Source organism: Taudactylus pleione, unplaced genomic scaffold (assembly GCF_031769625.1).
Source record: "Taudactylus pleione unplaced genomic scaffold, aTauple2 ptg000195l, whole genome shotgun sequence".
In the NCBI taxonomy this organism is placed as follows: Eukaryota; Metazoa; Chordata; class Amphibia; order Anura; family Myobatrachidae; genus Taudactylus; species Taudactylus pleione.
Window position 1 is genome coordinate 4,975,675 of NW_028284597.1, and position 18,339 is coordinate 4,994,013.

The following is an 18,339-nucleotide window of genomic DNA, read 5'->3' on the forward strand; positions in this document are numbered from 1 at the left end:
ATTCCAAAATGGAATATATTCATTTTTGTCCTCAAAATTCTACACACAATTCCCCATAATGATAATGTGTAAAAAGTTTTTTTTTTTAGATTTTTGCTAATTTAATTAAAAACAAAACACTAAGCAATCACATGTACATAAGTATTCACGAACTTTGCCATGAAGCTCAAAATTGAGCTCAGGTGCATCCTGTTTCCACTGATCATCCTTGAGATGTTCCTACAGCTTAATTGGAGTCCACCTGTGGTAAATTCAGTTGATTGGACATGATTTTGAAAGGCATACACCATAAGGTCCCACACTTGACAGTGCATGTCAGAGTACATACCAAGCATGAAGTCCAAGGAATTGTCTGTAGACCTCCAAGACAGGATTGTCTCGAGGCACAAATCTGGGGAAAGGTAAAGAAAAATATCTGCTGCTTTGAAGGTACCAATGCGCACAGTGGCCTCCATCATCTGTAAATGGAAGAAGTTTGGAACAACAAGGACTCTTCCTAGAGTTGGCCGGCCGTCTAAACTGAGCAATTGGGGGAGAAGGGCCCTAGTCAGGGAGGTGACCAAGAACCCGATGGTCACTCTGTTAGAGCTACAGCATTCCTCTGTGGAGAGAGGAGAACCTTCCAGAAAGACAACCATCTCTGCAGCAATCCACCAATCAGGCCTGTATATTAGAGTGGCCACACAGAAGCCAATCCTTAGTAAAAAGCACATGGCAGCCCACTTGGAGTTTGCCAAAATGCACCTGAAGGACTCTCTGGTCTGATGAGACAAAGATTGAACTCTTTGGCGTAAATGCCAGGCATTATGTTTGGAGGAAACCAGGCACCGCTCATCACCAGGCCAATACCATCCCTACAGTGAGGCATTGTATTGGCAGCATCATGCTGTGGGGATGGTTTTCAGCGGCAGGAACTGGGAGACTAGTCAGGATAGAGGGAAAGATGAATGCAGCAATGTACAGAGACATCCTGAATGAAAACCTGCTCCAGAGCTCTCTTGACTTCAGCCTGGGGTAATGGTTCATCTTTCAGCAGGACAACGACCCTAAGCACACAGCCAAGATATCAAAGGAGTGGCTTCAGGACAACTCTGTGAATGTCCTTGAGTAGCCCAGCCTGAGCTCAGACTTGAATCCAGTTGAACATCTCTAGAGAGATCTGAAAATGGCTGTGCACCGACTCTTCCCATCCAACCTGATGGAGCTTGAGAGGTGCTGCAAAGAAGAATGGGCAAAACTGCCCAAAGATAGGTGTGCCAAGTTTGTGGCATCATATTCAAAAAGACTTGAGGCTGTAATTGCTGCCAAAGGTGCATTGAGCAAAGGTTGTGAATACTTATGTACGTGTGGTTCTTATTTATTTTTTTTTTATTAAATTTGCAAAAATCTCAAAAAAACTTTGTACACGTTGTCATTATGTGGTATTGTGTGTAGCATTTTGTGGACAAAAATTAATTTATTCCATTTTGGAATACGGCTGTAACATAACAAAAAATGTGGAACAAGTGAAGCGTTGTGTTAATACTTTCCGGATGCACTGTATATAACGAAAATATTCTATGCTGGTTTATTAGTGAATTTTTTACTTAAGTGGAGAGGTGGAGTGGAAAAAGGTATAATTTGCATAATCAAGTAGGAAGGGCACATCCACCATCAAGCACTGCCAGCCATCCCCATGCAGTGCGTTTGTAAACCCTTTCACTCTGTGTTTACCGAGGTGGGCGCAATTCTCATCATGTCTCTGCCAACCTCGTGACAAGTGTGCTTCAGAAGAATTGCATTCTCTCCCCTAATTTGGGGAGAACAAGCACTTCTAGACAGAGGTGCTCCCCAACAGTTCAATTTAATTACAAAATAGCATATTTTGTTTATAAAATTAATGATATGAACAAAACCTATATTGTGGTAGGTAGCAAAGTATTGTGCACATTCCGATAAATAATTTTTTAATTGTGTGTAACAAAAATTTAAAACAAGGCCACACAAGCAATATAATGCAAACATAATTTTGTAAGACAAGACAATGATAGTAAAAATAATTTTATGTTTGTAACACCAATATCATAATATTATGTTGCACAATGTCAGTAATAAGTAGTGTAAGATAAAATACTACTGAAATTAAACAATAACCCCACAACTCCTTTTTGCATACAGTAATTTGCTCTCTTTGTGAACTGGGAGAAATATGTCATAATACCCAATATGCACATATGCGAAATTGGGACAAAACGACTCCCACCCTCGCTCCACCGTAACCTTTCTCCGATCTGTCCAAACCCCGTCCCTATCCATTAAGAAACATAGACTTTGGGTGGAAACCTATCCTATTTAAGATCTGTGAATGGAGATTATTGCGATAAAATCAAGATATTTGGGAGATATGTATTACAGTATGTTGAAGTGAAGGAAAGAAAAATTAGATTTCAAAAAGTTTTTTTTATTTTAATTTCTTTCATTACAATCATCTAATTATCCAATAAGCCCACTAAACCCGGACATTATGTGGTTGTTCTCCTGGAACAAGTAGGTTCTACACTTTTTTGCCTCTGGAGGCCAGTTTTGCCTTCCCCCGCTCCTACTGCCCTTCAGAGTGCTTTTTTCTCCCCCTAAATAAAAGGTGCTACTGGTATTCACCTAAATTCACTTTCTTCTTGCTGTGCATCCTATGTACAATTAACTTTCTCTCCGGTCTGTAAAGTACGTAGCGGGAATGGAGGGAGATTGGTGCAAAAAGATACAGGTACAGTAGGTATGTTAAAAGAATGCTAGCAATGACAGTAGAGGAACTTCTAGCTCCAGTAAAATGTGCCGGTACTGGGGTACCACTAAGTACCATCAAATTGTGCATAAATTTATTCCTGATTATATTTTATTTTAAAATCAAACAAGTTAGCTGAAATTTATACTGGTTTTGAATCGTACTCCTATTTACTGAATTTTAAATGAATGCAACATTTTCACATTGTCATTTTCAGTTATGTAGAATTTGTGTCAGCATTGTAGTCTCACTTGGGACCATGAGTTGTATTTTGACCATTATCTGTGTGGAGCTTGTTATTCTACCGGTGCTTACATGAGTCTCCTCTGGGTGCCTCAGTTTCCACTTACGGTCCACAAACATATTGTTAGGTTGCTTTGCTGCTGACAAAATAGAAACTTCCCTGTGTGTTTGTGTGGTGGTAAATTAAGACTGTAAGGTTAATTGGCTTCTGATAAAATGGACCCATGTAAGTACTTTTATGTGGTAGAGAATTCAAACTGTAAGCTCCATTGAAGCAGGGAATTCTCTGGAAAGAGCTGTGTAATAAGGTGGTGCTATGTAAACAACAATAATAATATCTGGTGATAATATGCATATGTTTATTGCATATTTTCCAGTCTGGGTCATTTCTACAAAAGAGATCAGATTGCAAATCTATTTTGTATTTTGTTTTGTTTTTTTCTTTCAAATTTATTTTGTGGCACAAAAATATAATTTTTGTGACACACTGATTATCTGCTGCAAATACTACTATTGTAATGTATGGTTGCCGATATTCTGGCTGCACCTTCTGGGAGGGAGCAGCCAGATCGGTATGGCAGGGGGCGTGGCCGACGGAAGGGGGCGGGTCCAGACAGCTTACTGGCCTTTGAGGGCGGAGCCACGCGTTTGCGTAATTTTGGTCCTGCCCCCGGTACGCAATGCATTTTGGCCCTGCCCCCAGGGGCACAATCGCGCGCCCCCCGTTGCGTTGGTTTCTCAGGTTATCGCGGGGGAGGGATCTGGAGGCTTGCCTGCCTTTCCCGGGGGGCTGGGAGCGGCTCCCGATTTTCGTGAGGGTAAGCAAGTATGTTGTAATTTAAAGCAATTCATTGTTTGACACGTATGATTTGTAACTTCAAAAATTGATTTGGGACTGAAAATGAAATTCTGTAGCCCATGGACTATTTTCATGTCACAATTTGATAAAACACATGAAAACTGTATCCAGTGGTACAGAATCTATTTTGTTATACCTAGTAATTTAGCTAAACAAAACATGTTCTTACTGCAAATTCTGGATTTTGTGAGTAACAGAGCTGTTTATTTTGTGGCACAACAAATTAATATGCGAAAGTTTATGTTTAACGGTGTATACAAAAATACTTAAGCTACAAACTGCATGCCATATGCTTCATAAGTTAAGATTTGAGGGTAAATGTTAAACATACCTACTCTCCCAATTCGATCGGGAGCCTCCCGAAAATCGGGTGACGCTCCTGCCCCACCGGAAAAGTAAGTAAGTCTCCCAGTCAGCAGCCTACCCCCCCGGACCCCACCCCGCAATGATCAAAACCCCCTGCAGTGGAGAGATGGGGCGATGACGCTATTTGCGCTGAATCGCGTCATAATTACCCCGCCCCAAAAAATGTTGGCATTGTGTAGTGGGGGCGGGGCCAAAATGATGATTTTCCTTGGCCATGCCCCCTGCTCAGCCCCATTAGCGGTACTATGCCCGGCCACGCCCCCTATGCAGCACCACGTCCCCCTGCTTGACCAAGCTGGCTGCTCCTTCATAGAGGACCATCCACCCCACTCTTATCCCATCTCCGCAGCTCCATCTTCTGCTGAGACCTCAGTTGCATAGGCTACCTGTGTGTATTCCAATGAGCACACAATTCTGTGAATTAGCAGCTCCACCATTTTGTGAGTGACAGCAATCTCACTCTTTGAGTGCTGAATCTGCAGTTAACCACAGGGTGTGATGGCATACCGCATCTGTATTGCGCAAGGAACACGACGTCAGCTTTAATGATGGGAATGTCATTGCTTTTTTTAGTTTGAGTGTCAGAAATTCAGTAGGTTTTGTGAATTTTCAGATCATGTCTAAGAAGCCTTAATGGTACATGGGAAACCGTAAGGTTTTTTGTCTATGGAATTTACATATCTATCTATCTATCTATCTATCTATATATATATATATAATTTATTTCTTTATTTACACTCAAGTTTTCAATGTCTGCCGAAAATGTGGGCTGCTGCTTGGTCTGGCCCCGAAAAAAAATAATCTTTATTTTCCAGCAAAGTTGGCTTTTTCATCTCTGCACTTTGCAATTCCCACATGTAATCTTTTCATATAAATGCATAAGTGCCCCTTATTTTGGTTTGGAAATATATCTTTTGTGGGAAAGTGATGTGTTTAAATTACAAAGTTCACATGCCGCGTGTCTGATAATTGCAGCAAGATACTGGAGTCGGAGCCACGATTTCTGCTAACAAAGAGAAAATGAAGTCAAGGCTACTTGCGGTAACACGGAAGGATAACAGGCCCGAAATCCTCCATGCTATTTTTTTTTCTCTCTGGGAGGGGGTGGGGAGAGATTTCCAAAAAAAAAAAAAAAAATACCACTTTTCCTTTTTTTTTATAATTAAAAAAGGAATCTCAGATGTCTTGTATCTTGAATATTTACAATAAAACCTTCAAATGCTTGTCAAGTGGGGGATGTGTCATTAGCAGAAGCCTTTGCCTGGTCTTGAGCCTCTTCTCCTGGACATGACAGTGCACCCGGATAACAGAAGAGTAATTATAGTTCAGCAAGGCTGCCAGGTGTGATAAATGAGTAATCAGCACACAGGAGCCCCAGTCCTCAAAAGAGGACTATTACAGTGTTATCAGCTGCAGGCCTGGCTGTACTGCTGCCTTGCACAGAGACAGGCCAGGCCCCAGAGCTGTTAGATTCAACGCAGACGCCTGCAAGATTTCAACTGCCTTTAGTTTTGTCGTTGGCTTCTTTGTGTCTTTGCAACATGACACACACAAAAAAAGTTCCAAATACTGTGTCTCTGGCAGTCATTTTGCCATTCCTACTTGTTTTTATCATTTGTAAGGCTGTGGGGAGAAAAAAAGGTTCCTGAACATGTTTTTCCCTTATAAATTAAAGTTAATATCATATCCTGTCACTTAGGAATATATGGCAATAACAAAAACTATAAATAACAAAATAAAAAAAATTGTTAACAACCCAACATCTTGCTGTATGAAACATCGTAGTGGCATTGATGACAATCAGATGATTGGGTTGTATTGCTTTGTAGATGACCCATTGCTTTAAGCTGCATACACACACAACGATTTTTTGAACGATTATCGTTAAACGATATCGTTTAACGAAATCGTTCACTTTCTGAGTCAAACGATGAACGATTATCGTTCATGCGCGTTCACGTTTGTAGTTCAGTCAGACTTGTCAACTTAACGATTCTCATTAAGGGAATATGCAAAAATCGTTTGTAGTTCAAAAATATTTTTTACCAATGTCTTTACATCATCAAAGCAGAGTTGGTTATTTTCATTGACTTTGGCGATAATTTTCTACTCACATATGTCTACAAATCTGTTCGGGGTAGTGACAATGGCTTGAAACTTGATCCAGATCTTATCTACTATAATGTACTAAAGTTAGAGTATTTAGAAGTGAAGATGTTGTCCGTAGCAACAATCAGATTCTACTTAACATTTATCTACCACCTTCTAGAAGATAATAGCTAGAATCTGATTGGTTGCTATGGTCAACATATCCACTTCTAAAAACGTTCACTTTAGTAAATATACCCCTAATTCTTCACTAATTGCATCTGACTTTTTTTAAAATATGCTAAACCATACATTATATACCAATATTGCACATGTCTGTTTACTAAATGGATTTAGATAAAGTAATAATAATAATAATAATAATAATAATAATAATAATAATAATAAAAAACCCATTAGATATATGAGCTTGAGATATCAATACACCAGCATCAATGTCACGGGAAGCTCATATCCCCTCTCCCTGCTGTATCCCTGCTGTGCTGTTGGGAGACACTGATCTGTTACTTTCTAAGGTCCCAAATACAACCTTTTTGTATCACAGCAAGTTTGATACCCCTCAAACAGGGCTGTGACCTATAGCCAGATCTGACAGTGTAGTGTATGCGGCAGGGGCGTTTCTAGAGAGGAGGGGGCCTGTGTGCAGTCTCTGGCACCCTCCTCTCCGTCTGGCGGCCAGCAGCGCACAGAGCTGTGCGCGGCCAGCGCCGTAGTTCTAGACCCTGGGCACTAGAGTGTGCCCAGAGTCTATAGAGTCTGCGCAGGTCACCGGGAAAATGGCCGCGGCGACCATTTTCCCTGTACTGCGCATGCGCAAATGATGGGAAAATGGCCATGGTGGCCATGTTCCAGTCGTTTTTACAGCGCCGGACCCCTGCGCCGACGTAGGATTCCAGAGAGGTAGGTAATACTATGGGTGCAGGGTGTGAGGTGCAGGTCCCCCCTCACGCATCCTGCACCCATTATAGATACGCCCCTGGTATGCGGCCATTGTCTGACCCAGGGCTGGCTCCAGGGGTCGGAGTACCCTGTGCCGGCCCCCTCCGCACGCGACCAAAAATGGGGGAGTGGCCTAATTACCATAGGCCACGCCCCCTACATGATGTTCTTAGGAGGCGTGCAGCATCCATTCAGAGACTCCGGGGTCCGGCACAGCTGCGGCAGTGGGGGGGTCCCCAACCTCTCGATTTAACCACCCGCAGGCCACTTCGGCCCACGGGTGGAACAGCGGGACAGTAATGTCCAGCTGAAATCGGGATGTTGGGGAGGGTGCGCCCTCTATGGGTGGCGCCCCTGTGTGGCCCCTCAGGTCGGACACCCCTAGAGCCGACCCTGGTCTGACCATACTAAAGGTGTACTGTCAGATCTAATTTGCCCCTACATGTATGTACTGTACATGTATGGCGAGAGAACAGCTTTGTGGCCAAGCCAAGCAACCACGTTAAACCACATTTGCCTTCTCTCCCAGAACCTGATGATTTTTCAGGTAGCCCCCCACCCCCTTGCACCCTCGGAAGAGTAGGCACTTCACCCGCATCCTGCCCACTTCCTAGTGAAGTTCGCAGAATGGGGAGAATTTTCACGCAGATCGGCGGTCCCTGAGTAGGGGGCGGAGCTTAGGGTCATTTGGCCCTGCCGCTATTTAATTAAGCATTATATGTGGAAATTTACAGCGAGAGGTGGGGCTTACTTATGTGAGTGGTCCGGCCCTGCCCTCCATCACTGCCCACCTGCTCACTGCCCACCTGCTTCTCCTCCCACGGCTTTTCCTGTAGAGGAAGAATAAAAAGTAGGCAAGTATGCGTTAAACTGTATATAAATCTTAGGGGCAACTGTATCAATCGTTTTAAAGAGCGGACAATTGGATAAATTGCCCACAGCAACCAATCAGCTTCTACCAATATACTTGACAAGTGCTAGCTAGAAGCTGATTGGTTGCTATGACTTCTCTACTCTTTCGAAAAATTTATTTATTTACTGGTCTGCAGCTTGGCATCCAATACTTTTTTTACATCATAATCAGTCGACGATTAGTACAACAATTTAATTAAATACTCTGTGCTGCTGGGAACATTCTGATATTGTATTAGCTATCCTCATCCCAAGTACAGTACTTTAGAACTGAGGAAATACAGATACAAATAAAAGTTTTGACTGAAATGCACCCTAAAAAAGAGGATGAAGTGAAATCCTGTGTGTAAAAAAGTCCTTTGAAGTAATGCACCTGTGAACAGAGCAATGTACTATGTTTTGACTGGAGAATAGATATATTTCATAATGTTTGGGCTGTAATATCACAGTAGTATACATTTTCCCTTGTTAGTAAAAGCAGTGTCGGCTGGGGCATTAAGGGCTCACCAGCGAATGCAGTGGTAGGGCCCAAGCTTAAGGGGTGTGGCCATCCACCAGAGGGAATATGACTAGCCACCACAGTGGTACATCCTGCAAAGAACAGTGCCCCTTTATAAAGGATGTCACCGCAGTGTGTCAGGACCACCCAATTTGATTGGCAGAAGGGCTCATATTATTGTAATTTCCATAGAAACAAACAAATTACCCAAGTTCAGGGTGTGATATGTATTACCGCCGGGCCCATGGCTCAATTCCCGACAGCGGCTGCCCGACAACGGAGGAAATCCCGATCATCCTAAAGGTAAGTATTTACTAACCTAGCCTAACCTCCCTAACACTAACCCTCCTTAGGGGTGCCTAACTCTAACCTCCCTCTATTGTCTAATCCTTCTATCCTGCAGCCTAACCCTAATGTTGACATTATGAGGATGCCTGGGTTTTACATGTCGATAATTCAGATGTCAATACTGTGAACATGTCAACATGTTGCCTGTCATCAGTTCAACAATATCGACATCATAACTGTGACCTTGTGGTATCGACATTGTGAATGTTTTATGTGTGCATCCCTTTGCACCTTATTAAGTGAAGACCTTAATCTCAGCACAAAAGCTAAAATGTGTGTGGTCTAGACATACTGTACTGTAGTCATGTATGAAGACTTTGCCAGCTTGATGAACAGTCTAGGACAGACTGATGTGCAAACCATGCATTTTATTTTTCAACACCTGATAAGTAAGAATGTTATATTACCGTTTGTTGAAAGCAAAATATAGCTATGTGTATAATAATAAGTATGTAGTCTTATACAGAAGTATACCGTATCTGATGACTTTCATCTTTTAGACCAGCAGTCAAGACAATAGACTGTAAAACAGTCACAGTTGATTAATGACTGTGGTCTGCAGGACTGCTGTATAACCGTGGTCAGCACGGTGACTGCCAGGGTCCAATCAGTTCATACAAAGGCATTGGCGGGTCCTTGATCTGGGCTGTAGATTTTGGCTGAGTTTAGATGGATGGTGCAGGCTGATAACCATAAAAGATGATCGCTGCCATGTTAGGTCCTAGTTAAGCCCTCTCTGATGCCCATGAGACAGAAAGCAGTGTGTACTGAACACGCCAATTTAGGAGGCTGTTGTGCCAGCTTCTGGCATATTAGGTAAGCCTCTTCTGCAAGAGGAGCCACCTGGACAGGAAAGTACACAACACAACCGGCAGATAGCAAGCCATTGAAGTAGATTGAATATCGGGAACAATTAGAAGTTTAGATTGTAACCTGGTTCCATGTACACAAATGATCTGCATCTTTTGTCAACCATTCAAACCTATAATTCTTCTAGTGGTGATACAGTTTAGAAAATTAACGTAACAGCTGTTTGGGTGCTATGAATTAAAGCGGATTTGTGTATGTGACACTATTATAAGCTTGTTCACTTATGACGTTTCGGGGCATATTTATCAAATATTCTGGTATGCCCCCGAAAATTGACAGTACTTATTACCGAATGTCATGGCAATAAGGAATATTTATGAAGTAGTATCATGGTTCAGTTACCGGGACATGGACTCTGATAAGAACCAGTTCCAGTAACGACTTAGAAGTAAAGTAATAGCTTACGAGATCACTTTACTTTCACGTTTGGGCCCAGACGCGCAGTGTGAAAAAGTTGCGATTTGTGTTGCAAATGAAGATGGCGTTGGCTAACGCAGGCAAGCTTAACAAAGCTAAAGGTTTTAGAGCTTGTTACATTGCCCGGCTCTCGCAATGTTTGCCAATCTGAACAGGGGCGTCACTGGGGTCGGTGTCACCCAGTGTGATAAATCGAGTCTCGCGTTCCCAAAAAGGGTGTGTGGCTTTGCAGGAAAGGGGCATGGGCTCGTGCCATGCTCCTGATTTCACCACTCTGGAGTAGTGCCCAGCACTTCCGGCAGGGGCATATCTATAATGGGTGCAGGGTGTGCGGTGCACACGGGCCCCTGAGTCAAGGGGGGCACACACCACACACCCTGCACCCATGTTTTCTAATACCGCTCCGAAGTCCCACATCGGGTGTCGCAGCCCTACACAAAACGCCTGGAAAATGGCCGGGAGTTGGGCGCTGCACATTAACATCACACTACAGCGCCCAGCTCCTGGCCACTGAGAAGGAGCCGGTGTTTTGGTGTCACCCCCTTGGATGGTGACAATCATTGCGCTATGCACCCCGCTAGTGAATTCCAACATATTGGTTGTCGACCTTCTCATTGTCTACATTCTGACTGGATATCCAGCTTGTCCTATTTTGATATAATCAGGAAGACAATTATAATTGAAAGCAAAACTTTTTTTTTCCTAAAGCTTCTAACTACTAGCTATTGAACTCTCCATGGTTGCTCCAGGCCTGTGTCATATTAAACATTTGCACGATCCTCCCGATTTTGTGTCATCGCCCTCATTCGCAGCAATGCATAATATGTCAGCGCCTTATTAATAAAAGATAATAATACTGCCACAAGAATGTAGGGGATGTAGTTTGGAAGCCGACTGTCTAAATCCCGACCGCCAGCTTCCAGACGTTCTAATCCTGGCGTGGTACTAATGACAGGCGCCTAAGGCCCTCATTCAGAGCCGTACGCTCTGAGCAGAGCGCACGCTCTGAATGAGGGCCACCCTCCATAATTATGGAGCGTCCTACTGGATGCTCGTATAGCTGTGGGTCACCACCCACAGCCTATACGAGCGTGCAGTTTGATGGCCGCGATGGTCGTGACCATCGCAACCATTGAAACTGCGAGCCGGAGCCTGCGGTTGAGGTTTTCAACCGCAAGGCCCGGAGTGATTTTGGCTCTATCAGAGCCAAAATCACTCCCACTGACATCACTAGTGATGTCAGTGGGCCGGCTTCTGACGGTAGGCGTTCCCTTGGGAACGCCCCCGTCAGGGAGGCACGCCCCCGGCACGCCCACCAAAGGGGGCGTGCTGTCAATCAACATCGACAGCACGCCCCCTTTGATCAGACACAACGAGCGAAGGACTTTCCTTCGCTCGTCGCGTCTGGCGCATGCGCACGACGGAGCTCCTGCCGTCGTGCGCATGCACAGTGCACAACATCGACCCACTTGTGAGCGGACAGCCGCTTGCGAGTGGGTCTGAATCAGGCCCTAAATCTAGATGCCTCTCATTAACCAGAAGCCGGAAGACCGATCGAAGTGATACCGGGCGTGGACAGCCGCGGGGGGGGGGGGGCAGGATTAGGTGTAGGGCTCCCGGGGGGGACTTAGGGTTGGGCACCCCCCGGGAGGTTAGGGTTAGGCTAGGGGAAGGGAGGGTTAGGGTTAGGCACCCCCGGGGGGAGGTTAGGGTTAGGCTAGGGGAAGGGAGGGTTAGGGTTAGGCACCCCCGGGGGGGAGGTTAGGGTTAGGCACCCCTCTGGGGGACTTAGGTTTAGGCGGCGGGGAAGGGGCGATAGGTTTAGGCACTTAGAGGGGAGATTAGGGTTAGGCACCCCTAAGGGAGTGTTAGGGGGGGGAATTAGGTTAGCGATACTTACCTTAGGGACGATCGGGATTTTCACCCTTGCCGGGCTGCCAATATCGGGATTTGAGCCGCCTACTACACCCGAATGTAGAGTGAAAAACAAAAGTTATACCATAGCGCATTATTGTGGATGGGACATGTACTGTAATACTAATATCTCTTGTTTATTGGTAATGATTGCCTCTGCCATAAATCTAAATCCTATATCTGACTAATGCAATGCAAATCGTCTCTTGCTAATCTGAGAGATCTGATTTGTCATCGGAAGAGTAGCACGGGGAATTTTCTTTCCTCAATGCCGAACTTACAGCCATGAAGTCACAGTTGTGACTGTAAGGACGTCTCTATGAAATAATTGCTGTGTATGTATGACCAGGTCACCTGTCTATGTTCAGTTAGCAATGGGAAGGACTAGAATGAAAATAAAAGGGAGAAACTAATTTCCCCATAGTTAATGGCAAGGAAATGACGAGAGTTTGAGAGAAGGACTTTTTTTTTACCTCGTCGTAATGGTGCAACAGACCAAGAGCTGTGCTGCGTTCTGCACCATTTATCGATGCCCAAATGCTCTGTGCAAGAGCTGTGAAGCTATTATTGCAAAGGAGAAAAGGCAAATAAAAGATCTCCCTTCTGGTCATCACAAGGGTAAACTGGCTCCATCTTCTTGCTTAGTAAATACTCATAAGTCAGAGAAGTTTTCCCAAATCCCTCTGTAACGTGACCCCCGGGAAATGGGAACAAGCTCACAGGCAGCTCTTCACAGCTCCGTTCATGTACTTTTTGACTTTGATTCTCAGGGAGGAGGTCATAACACAGAGGAATGAGTGCTGGAGAAATCCAATGTGTTCTCCTAGTATAGAAATCTCTTCAGTCCCATTGTCCTGTGATCCGTGTCGAGTCCTGCAAGATGTAGAGGAGGTAAAAGCAATGAATTGTGAAAAACCAAGTCAAACTTAAATAAATGTCCAATTTTTGCAATTTTATATATAAACTCATTTTGTGGGCCTTATGAAGACAATGCCCTTGATAGCTAAACGGTCAATGGCAGAATTACTGTATGTAACACATTCATATCAGAGACTGTGAATGAGAGGCTCTAAAAATAACTCCACCATTATATAATTTATTATTGTCCTTTATTTGTGAAGCAACGATATATTACGCAGCCACATACATTTAAGGAATTGTGTTTAAAGTTTAGGATATACATTTGATAGTAAAAACAACATTCGGTCAGTTACAGCAATGGATTGGTGGGTGGGGGGTTTGTAGGTACTCAGAAACCCCCTGGGTGCCGTGCGCCACTGGGGATATATGTGTAGGTAAAACTTGGGACATCTACTTTTATTTTTTAAAAAATTGGATGCATTACACTAGTATAATTTCAATTGGAAGATCAGTTTATATACTGTACCATTTCACAATCATTTCTGATATTCTGCACTAAAATGTACTGATGGCTTGTGCAACATTGAGGCAGCCATTTTGTGACAAACCGCACCATTGCGTACAGTCTATGCATTCACTGTGGACTACTGTCCTCACTGAGGTAAAATGTACACCATTTAATGTTTATTTGCTTGTGTTTTAATCATTTTGAAGTTAGAAATAGATTGTTATATGATACCATTATTATATATATATATATATATATATATATATATATAAAATATGTTGCCGCAGAGGATGAAGCATCTCCAACATTTGCCCCTGGGGCATGAATTATGTTGTTGACTTTGTCACTGCATATTCCTTGGTACTAACATGTACATGACTTAAGGAGGATCTAGAACTTTCACGTCATAAAACGTATTCTGAGCCATTTTATCAGGAGATGGGTATCTCTGCTGTAATGTAATGCCAATAGGAGTATAACAGCATAGACCTTTAACCTGCCGTCTCACAGGAGAGACCTCCTTCTTAGCAGTTGAGGCACTAAAAAAAAAATAATAATTGAATAAGTGACATTGTTGGGAGTTTTATGGAGAAAGCTAGATTACACCTTCCACCCTCCAGCAGCTTTCTCCAAAGGTGTGAACACAAAAAGTGACATGGTAGTTTTCAATAAATCACGGCAAGATGTTTATTAACCCGGCAATTTACTGTCTTTCATTCAAGAAGGAGAAACTGTTGCAACAAATATACCAGAAAACTATGTGCGCCTCGGGGAATTAGAGGGAATGGATATTTGAGATTGTGTGATCCTAAATAGAAGTAATTTCTACATTATTCAGTATTTAGGCCTTTGTGGCAGTAGAGTTGATTTATTAAAGACAAGTCTGTGAACTCCGGTAAGAGATGTGAAAGCAGAAAATGCTCCAGAGAAAATACTTCTGTGTAACTTTTTCTTTTATTATTCAGAGAACTCATGAACTAAAGGCTTTGTGAAGGTGAATAAGAATGCAAATCAACACTTTGCGGAACCTTAGATCAACAGAGCACAGACACTATGGCGTTTATTTACTAGAGGTTGATTTTTTAATTGATGTTGATCATTTTAAAAATCGATGAAAATCAATCAACATCGATGTGATTCTGGGGCTAAATCGCATATTTACTAACAGACAATTTTTGATTTTGTTTTTTTAGGTATAGTAAATGTGCGATTTAGCCCCAGAAACATATCGATGATGACAAATTTACATAAATTTCTAATTGATCGACTTTTAGTAAATTTACCCCTAATAGTGTCATTTTGTAATCACTACCTTAGGTGTCATTTTTACTAGAAGTGGAACTGAGATAAATCCACTGAACTTAAGGAGTATATTTATCAGTAGCTCTGCACTCCAACAATCAGTTTTTGTTTTTTGATCACAGTAATTATTTTATTTAATTTTTTTGCCGACGTTTACCCAAAAACCTATCATCACGACAGTTGAATGAAACTCAGCTGCTCCAGCCAGTACTGACACAGGGACCTATTCATGATGTTAAATATCGGGATCCCTAACATACCCCAATAATCATCATTGTAACTCGCCGGCGACGCCGAGAGACAGCTGATCCGAAAATCAGTTGCCCCTGTGTGTGTCTTCACTGCTCCGTTCGGAGCGGTGACGCTAGTGCGCATGCATAACCTACAGGTAACGCATGCGCACAGGAGTCCCGACGTCCGGCGGAAGAAGCCGGACAGGGGTGGAGGGATCCGAAAGGGTAGCGGGAGCACTCGCCACCTGAAGATAGCAAATGCTCCCGCAATCAAGCTCCGAAAATATTGTATTTTCGGAGCTTGATGAATTCTGTCCCCATACTAGTGTATGGAGACAGCGGGCCATTCCGCCAGAGGATGGTAAGTAGGGGATATCTGTGATATTTCCTGTTGTAACTTCTTGATGAATGGCCTGATAACTTAATTTTTACAATTGCAGGTGAAGATGTGCATTTTCACCTGCTTTTGTAAACATTAAGAGGGGTATTCAATATGAAACGTTAACTTCACTGTCGAAGTTAACGTTTCATATCAGAGTTTTTACCTGCGTTAAAGTATCGGGCGCGCTCCCGCTTATACCCGTATTCAATATAAAATTAACGAAAACGGGAAACTCCGAAGTTGGATTTGCGTAAAGTTACGAATTTTTCCTTTAAAAAATTGTAAGACCCCCTAAAGTAGTAAAACCATGGGGGAACACTATGGGTACCCCCGTTTTAGCCTTTAATTGAAAGTCGTGGATTTAAATAGCCGCAGCAGGTGTTTTTTTCCGACATTGAAGAAGTGATGCAGAAGAGCACTTAGGTTATTTTTTTCGTTTTTTTAAGTGGTCCCATCAAATTTGGGTTACATGAAAATGGGTACTAGCATATTTTGATGTCCCTAAAGTAAGTTTTTAAAAATTCTGCATTTGTGCACCTGCCGCTATAAATCTATTCTAGAAAACACCTGCCGCATCTTGCAGAATAGCCTTGAAGCTATTTCCCTATTGTTAAACAATTTTTTCCCATTTTTTTTTTTTACCCCAATTTTTAAATTAATTTTTTGGGGTGTCCCTATTTTTTTTTAAAACTTTGTTTGACACAGTTCATTTTTAAATGTCATTCCCAGGGGTGCAGGCTATTTTTTTTAAGCCTGCACCCCTAAACCCCAATTCTGCACTTTTTTTCGACACCTATTCAATGGTGAAAACTTATGCCCGTTTTTTATCAAAGACTTTTCAAAACTGCGATAAGTCTTTGAAATTGAATACGGTGTAAAAGTAAAACCTGCGATAATGACATCAAAAGTGCGATATTAACGCAAAAACGATATTATCGCTCCCATATTGAATACCCCTGTAAGTGGTCTATTTACTAAGCAGTGGTAGGAGACAGTGAAAAGTGATAAGGTGCCAGCCAATCAGCTCCCAACTGTCATCAAACACAGGCTGTGTTTGAAAAATGACAGTTGGGAGCTGATTGGCTGGCACCTTATCACTTTCTTATTACCTTTCACTCTGTCTCCTAACACTAGGGGCATACCCAGTGGCTAATTATCGCGATGGTCGGGATTAATTTTGCGGGGATTCCACGGGCTAGTGTCCCTGAGACCCCGCACGCGAGTCCCTGCTGTCGGACTTTACATCTCACCTCATCTCATGTAAGTGCGAGGTAAAATCAGCGTGAAGCCGCCCTATCCTGCCTTGCGCGAGAGGGTATAACACACTGATTCCGTAGTTCACGTGGAATCAGTGTGTTCTCGCGCGGGAGTCCCGTTCTAATGACGCGGGGAAATAGGTATTTAATTGAATAGCTAATCCCCGCGTCGAGGGACTTTTGCCTGATAATTAGCCGCTGGTGAAACCCTGCGGCTAATTGGATATGCCCCATTGTAAATAGACCGCTAAGTGATGATGAATAGGCCCCTAAGACTTGTAAGTATATAAAATAAAAGAAAAAAATCATCAAGATTATTCTGAAAATAAAGTATCTTTAAAATGGTTTTCCTCTATTAGCGCCATTCTGAGACGGTGACAGAACAGATGTTGGGGCAGCACAGCCACCATGGTACTTGTGCAGCAGGCTCACCCTTAACATGGCAAGAGGAGCCATCACCAGAGAATCGTTACACTGGGACCAGTTATGATGTTCCCCGTTTATGTATTGGGAAAAATTAAATGAAAAGTCCAATCGCTGGCGCAAACTCAATTTCCCCGAAAGTAGGGTTTTCTCTAATTAATAATTCAGCCCTTTAGAATCATCCAAACAACAGGGACCAACCTGCATCGTATCTTCTGTTCCCTAGTTAAAATGCAGCCTAATTTATCTCCAATGTGTGGCTTATATTTTATTAAAATTTTGGGGGGGAGGGGAATGTGTCACTAAATGGTGATATCCTAAAATGTTATTACAGTTACATTTTGTTGCTCCCTTATTTTTGAAAACCAGATATAAATGATCACTGTATCTTCAGTGAGAAAGGTGATGGCACGTCACCCCGCTTGTGTCAGAGACAGATATTTGGAGTTTACCTGCTTGTGCCACATCATTCGCAGAGCGGACCTGAAGTAGTTTGAACAGAACTGGGCATTTACTCTGCCTGCAATGTATAAAAGAACTTTACCAAGATCCTGTTACTGATTAGTGGGCGGGATGTACTAAACTGAAAAATGCGGTAAAACCCCCGAAAATGAAGTTTTCGGGGTTTTTACTACATATCCCATATGTACTAAGGACCTCATTCAGAGGCGCTCGCAAAATACGAGCACTTGCTCTGAATGAGGGCGGCCGCATCTATTTTCCGCTCCGGCCTCCTGGCCGTTCGCTAGGCTGTGGGTGACCACCCACAGCTTTAGCGAGCGGCCAGGTTGATGGTCGCGATGGTCAAGACCATCGGGGCTTGCGATGAGACCCTTGTGGTAGGGTCTCATCTGCCGCAAGACCCAGTGAGCTTTCGGCTCTATTAGAGCCGGAAGCTCACCACTGACATCACTCGTGATGTCAGTGAGGCCTCCCCCAAACGGCAGGCGTTCCGTCGGGAATGCCTCCATTTGGCAAGCCACCCCCCTGCCCTGCCTACAAAATGGTGCAAGCTGTTGATCACCATCGACAGCCACCCCTTTTGTAGCAAGCCCCGAAGCGAGAGAACTTCTCTCTCGCTCCGGGGCTTGCGCACGCGCAGTGCAGCTGCTGCTCTTGCGCAGGGCCTCTACGTCA

At 43.3% G+C, this 18,339-nt stretch overlaps 1 protein-coding gene across 5 annotated transcripts in view; it reads left to right on the forward strand.

Annotated features, from left to right (window-relative positions):
- Window positions 1-18,339, forward strand: part of WWOX (WW domain containing oxidoreductase) — a 1,100,068-nt gene that overhangs the window by 821,135 nt on the left and 260,594 nt on the right. The gene's annotated exons all lie outside the window — the stretch shown is intronic.